Genomic DNA, 7,021 nt, shown 5'->3' on the forward strand with positions numbered 1-7,021 from the left:
TGAATATTTAAGTCACTGGGGATGAAAGTTTAATGAAAAGATGATTATCTACCAGTTTATCACGCCGCTATTTCATATTTCATTTTCATATTCTTGCTCCGCGCCCGCATTGTCCATTTTGGCAGCTGTACGGATACTGAGATGTGATCCAGCGTGAGCAAAAAGAGCACGACGGGAGGAAGAGGAATGTCGAAGGCCGTGATGCAAAAGCAACGTTTTGAGGAGATGTGGCAGGGCCGTATTGTCAATAGATCAAGTGTATTTTTTTCCCCTCACCTAATTCTTTGAATTACTTAACATTGATTTGGTTTGATTTGCCATTCACGCTGGCTCATGAATCATTCCCATAGGGCCAGATTCACACTCAGGGTTCAGTTTTTCATTTTTCGGTGCACATCTTTATGGAATATATGTGCATACAGATCTTCATGTATGCCGTATCGCCATATATGAAACATATTTGAATTTGCCACATTATCATTTATCAAACACATTTTACAAATACACAGTCCTCCCCAGTTTTTGAGTTACCAGCTGCCACTGTCTTATATGTATTTTGAGCATGTGGGTGCACATATACAAGGACAATAAACTGTTTTCACACATGCACATATACAGGTTACACATTATGTTCAATAAATATTGGCCACACAAATATCACCATATCCAGAGGGGATATTTACTGTATGTTTGGTTCATATTTGACTGTAACATATGACCAAATCTCTCTGGTATAAGGGCGTGTATGTTCACATAATAAATTAGGTGTAATTACTGTTAAACATATGGAAAGTATATCCAACTTAATGAAGAGATAGGTTCAGTGCCAGAGCATAAGATGTTAACACACTGATTCCTGTCTATCGTATGGCGCACAAACACCCTCAAGACAGTTCAATAAAAGCATAAGGGCACACTTTCTTTTTTTTTATTGTGTGGGATAAACAGACGGCTATTTGTTATTCATTCTCATTATTCATAATGGTTGGGACATTAATCCCTTTTTGCCAGAAGACGGTGTGAAAAACCAGCGTTGTGCTGCTCTGACAGACATGTAGTACTTTTGCCAAACCCCAGTGGAATAAGGGCGACTGAGAGAGTTTGGGGGGATTATGTGCGCACCCACACATAGCCCAAGGCCACAGTTTGGAATGGGACACGGTTGGAACGGCAGAGATTAGGGACCTTAAGGTATGGCGCAGAGACTATTTCAGCCTACATGGGTCAAAATGGAGGAGGTCCATCTTCTTTGATAAATATGGTCTGGTAATAATGCAGGCTACAGGCGCCATCATGAACCCATGAGGAAAAACGGAAGAGGTGATGATTCATGTTAGAAGGACAATACTTGAGATGAAATTTCAGCGTCTTTGTGAATTAAGACAATATGAATCGGTGGCCTGCAACTGCTATTCAGGTTTTGCCTGATTCATTTTTGGAAACGTTGAAGGAGCAATTTCAGAGCAGCTGCACAAAACGAGCAGCCTACTTCTTGATCTACAGGCAGCTTGCGTGCTGATGTCTGATTTAGAAATCGTACATCTGATAGCCTACTTTTATGAAAGGAGCGCCTGGGGACTGAACTGAAATGGAGTTAAAGAGTTTGTTAACCCTGCCTCGTGAGTTACTCTGCATTCACTCAGACCTATGAAATTCGCTCAGAAATGCACGGTTTGAACCATCAGCGCTGCTTATCAGTTTAATCCGCAATTTCACGGCGCCGAGGCGGCGATGGTTGCACCGCTCGCTGCTTTTGTTTGACAGGGTGTCACCGTTTAGCGTCTCTTTCCTCCTTTTAAACCAAGAGGGGGAAACCTGGGCACGGGAGACCACTCCATCTCAAGAGGGTGGGTGGGAGGAGAGACAGAGAAAGAAAAAGAGCAAGTTAAATGGAAGTGACAGTCTGAAAACATTCCTGCCGACAGCTGCGCGGCATTCTCCATAGTCAGCCCTCAGCCACCCACCCACCCCCCTATTCCCATCCCATCCCACCCCATCCCACCACGGTCACTGGGCCCCGCGACCCCCCCGTGCCTGGCACACGCACCTGCCGCTCCCAGCCGCGCTTTCACCGACAGCCAGATAATCTATGGGCGGGTCTCGGCCGGGACTCCCCTCAATGTGCTCTTGAGAAAACCCCTTATGCGTGAAAAAGCCCCCTTTCTCCCTCTATTGTCCAACACAGTTTTATGGGACAACATTGGGCATTATGAGGTTTGGGGGATTTTTCACGGGACTCTATAGAAGGGTATAATCCTTTCAGGCAGAGAGCGAATAAAAAGTTTTAACCTGCTGTTTTCATATTTATTAGCTGGTTATAGCAGACGAGGCAGCTGAACCCTTACCGCCCCACCAACAGGCTTCTGCAGTCACAACCTCCACCCCCAACACACACACACACACACACACACACACACAGCTCTGCCACAATCAAAATTGGTCAAGATGCTGTGCTTCAAGAGGGGCCCCTTTGAACGAGCTGATTGCTTCAAGTAAATTAGTCAGTGAGTCAAGAGGGAAACTGACAACTGGGCCACTTATAGGATGAACCTGGTTTGTTTTTTGGTGTTCAAGTCAACAGGTTGTTACCACACATTATTGGATATATTACAATATTTAACAAATACTTGAAAGGGATTCACTCTTCCTTTGGCTCCCGTCTCGAGTGAAACGTGGATTATTTGCAATTTGTCCATTAAAGCCAGTTGTAGACAATAATAAACACATTATCAGTTAAAAAAACAATTCAGGGATTCGATACAAAGCTTGTTGGACCCTGCAGAATTATTATCAACTCAAATAAAATGTGTGAAAATGATAGATGGCAGATTTAAAGGTGCACTATGCAAAGTGTCTGTTTAGATCCAGCTGACAAAAATATGAAATAAGTCATAATTTGGACTGACGGTGAGAACCATCAAATTCCATGCTAATGCCATTTTTATCAGTTGAGTCTAAACAGTCCTGACTTCAATTTTAATCATAAGCAATTTTGTGTAGAGCACATTTAATGAAACAGTTGGGCCTATCGTTGTTGTTTACAGTTTCTCTCCAGGCACCTTTACATCTTAAACGTGTGAGTGAGTATTTCAAAATGGCTAAAGTCCTCAAACAGAATTTTAGAAATCATTTTGAAAACAATAGTCGGTCTTAAACAAGCGCAGACTATGATTCTGCAGAAGGCAGAGCTAAATGCTAGTTGGAAATACTGCTGTTTCCTATCTATCTATCTATCTATCTATCTATCTATCTATCTATGTGTATGGATGTACGTATGTTTTGTTCTCTCTCTCTGACGACAGGTCTTTCTATCCAGTTCATCATACACAGGCCTCAGGCCACAGCCCCCACCTCCCCTCCCCTTCATCCCTCCCTACTCCTCTACCTCCCTCTATCCCCACCACCACCCCCTTTCTGTCAAAGCTGATTGTTTCCACGCCAGCAGAGTGCTGCGGGCTACCACACTGTCACACTACATCAGGCAGAGGAGAGAAGGAGAGAGAGAGAGAGAGGGAGAGAGAGGGAGAGAGAGAGAGAGAGAGAGAGAGAGAGAGAGAGAGAGAGAGAGAGAGAGAGAGAGAGAGAGAGACTACGATATGGTAGACTATATGTATGCCCAATTTAAGAGCTGAACACAGTCAGGGCATCCACAGCCAAGGCAACACCAGGGATTCTCAAACTTTTCCATGTCAAGGGCGTCCAAATAAATCTGCATCCGTGTGGAGCGCAGACCCCACATTTTGTCCCAAGGAATGCCAGTCTGAGAGGATTTTTTTTTTTTTTAATGTTAAATGTGACTCAGGACAGAATTATATAACTGTCTATACTGTGTGGGGAGGCAGGCTCAATGGCAGAAATCTATAAAAGAGCCCTTCTTACACTGAATGTGCACACAAAATATATTTAAGAACTGATGAGGTGAATCCAGGTGAAAGGCACTGTCTCACATTGTGATTTCCCTATCTGTCTATACCAATCGACTTAGAGAGAGATGATTAGGCTTGGAGACAACTGAGATGTGGACTGTGCAAACGAGGTGGCAACTCGATTATCTGTACTGTAAATGTTTTGCACATTCAGAGTAGATCCACAAACCCCAGATTTTGTCCCGAGGATTCACCATCTGAGAGGTTTTTTAGTCTTAGATGTGACAGAATTACACAACTCTGTCCTCTAGACGGGTGGATAGACTGAACAGCAGGGAGAGTGAAAGCTATTACACACGTGTTCTTTTACATTTTGTCACTGTGTTTATGTCAGGTGAGTGACATAATCCTGAAATTTAACTATAAACTACCCCTGCCCCCATGGGAACTCCTTTCGGTGACCCCTGGTGCTCCCACTGCTCGCCACTCTGCTGGATCCACCCATCGCGCACACTACTGCCCCCTGGCGTCCTCAACACAAGATGTGGAAGCCTTCAACGCTGTGTGATGGAGTGTCTCCCCCTAGTGGACAGCACTATACTGCAGCCATGGGGGGGCAGAGGCGGCTCTGACCCTGCAGGTCAGCGCTTTGTGCAGCCCTCAAGTGTGAAAACAGTTTCTGGGGGGTTCAGCAGCACACCCTTGAAATGGTTTTGTTCCTGAGAGCAATGAAGCGTCAGGATGTGAGCCTGAGTCAGAGGTTGGTGAAAGGTCATGAAAACAATCATTAAATATATTCTTGTCTGTTATACTCAATAGTGATCCCAGTGATATTTTACTGTGTTCCTGTAATATTATTATAATGTGAGCTTTGCTGTGATATCTGCATAATATCATTCTAAATTGTATGTTATTTTTTCGAAGCCTATACAAGTCATTAATTATACTTGTTAAAATGTATAATGGTATTCAATATGCATCAGAGGAGGCCCAAAGGCAATTGCTTGAAGTTTGCTTTACAACAAAAGGGATATAGCAATCTCAAAAACTGTTTTAAATAGACAAATATCATATGGTAGCTATTGAAATATAGGATAATAAAAAGCAGCTTATGAACTCTCAATTGAATGCTAAGTTCCAATTGGAAAAAGTGACTCTTGTGATGTTTTTTTCCTTTTTCTTTTATTAGGAAAAATGTTAGAGGCGACTATAAAACTTTCCTTGGAAATTTGCCAAGACGACTTGATCCAGTTTTACCATTCACCATTGTTCGGAGGTGAACTGTGTCATAAAATAGGAGAAAAAAAAATCTTAAAAGCACATCGTGACAGTCGACGCCGTAGGTGCCATCGCCCAGCTGTGCGCGCCTTTCTGTTCCCCAGGATATTCTGGGGGTAAAAAAAAAAAAAAAAAAAAAAAAAAACACCTCCAGCAAAGTGTCAGTGCTCTCTATTGTCTTCTTGGTGATATCACTAACTGAATTAGCGGGTTTTCAGGCGAAAGCTAGATACCGGCGCACCCATATGTGCCTTCCAGGTGCGCACTGCGCTCTCTGACGCGCCCAGCGGGGTCCCCGGTCACACGTTGCCTTGTGGCCCCGTGCGCCGATTATACAGTGTCACCTAGACCGAGGGGTGTGCTTGGGGTGAGGACACTGCAGGGATGCAGAAAAAGGTAATCCATACACCTTTTCAGCTTTCTATTTGAGTACACTACTTTCTTAGTTTGATTTAAATCTTGATGAGGTCGCCTATATGCGCGGGAATGTGAAAATAGGGCTTTTATGGGAAAATGAGTTTATGTTCTCTGTTTTTCAAGAAATAGCTTAGGCCACATAGTTTATCCACCATACACACAGGCGGGCTATAATCATTCTAAAACACAGTGGCTTTATACAACGTGGAGTCATGTGCATCCCAAAAACGTGGACTCTTCGTTGAAACTTGTCTGTGACACCAAAAATACCACCCTGCCCGCACGGATCTTCGCATTAAGTCGAGTTTTTCGGCTTGTATGCTTTGTCTCGGTGAATTTATTACGACTGTTAACTGCCCTAAAAAAAGGGACGGTTTACAAAATTACCATCACAGGCAGTTTTGCTCTTGCACAGCCTTTAATGGAGGTTTGGTGTCGGTGCGTCTTTCTCCAGTCTCGACAATATCAGTGTAAACATGTTATCCGTCCTGCTTCGCCTCTTCTGATGCATCGCCTACATCCTGCTCAAGCCAGCGAACAACGGATCAATATGTAAATTCGCTCACACTTTCACTGCGATGCCTGCGTCCAAGAGAGGCGATAAGCTTAAAACATAAGCAGGAGTTAGGAGGCATATAGCCGGGGATTATCCCAAACTTGCCCCGGGGTTTGGCTCTCTTGCGCGCAACTGGACCGCGCGTCTGTTCGCCGGGGCCGGATAGGACCTGCAGGGCCCCGGGGCGCAGACTGACAGGCTCCCCGGGGGCCTCACGGCGAGGGCCCCGCCAACCGGCTCAGCTCAGACTGGAGATTACAGGGTGGCAATGAGGCTGGTATCTCTGCGCGCACACACAAACACACACACACACATACACATACACAGGCGCACATGCACCCGCGTCCAAGGAAAGAGGTGAGATGTTCTCGGAGCGCCCGAGGCGGCGGCTATGCCCGTAAAGATTGACGCTTGTTCCTCACACGGCTATCACACTCCCTGCAGAACACACACTCCCTGCCCCGTGTGATGAGCCGATACAAACCAACTTTGTTCAGCTGACAAAGAGGCAATTGTTAACTGAAAGGTCATTTTGCCAGCGGCTGGAATACATGTTTTCAACAACTAATCTATAGAAGATTAAAACTGCCCTGCCTTGCTCCTATCTGCACTGAGAGAGCTTTGATAAACCTCCTCCCCCCCTTGAAAGCAACATGGTTATTTACACTGAAACGAAGGCCCTTGGATTTTGATGGCTTTAAGGAGGCATTATCTTCCAGCTCCTTGGACTACCCTTCAAATTAATCTATTAAAAACTGATGTTGCTGACGAGCTGCAAAATGTGATTATGAAATAGCTGCGTTTGAGAGCCCCGGGGCCTGGCTCTTATTTGTCAGAAACCTTGTGGGTCAGGTCATTGATGGAGTTAAGCGTTATGTGGATAGAAAAAAAAGAAGACACTTAA

Source organism: Myripristis murdjan, chromosome 11 (genome assembly GCF_902150065.1).
Source record: "Myripristis murdjan chromosome 11, fMyrMur1.1, whole genome shotgun sequence".
Lineage (NCBI taxonomy): Eukaryota > Metazoa > Chordata > Actinopteri > Holocentriformes > Holocentridae > Myripristis > Myripristis murdjan.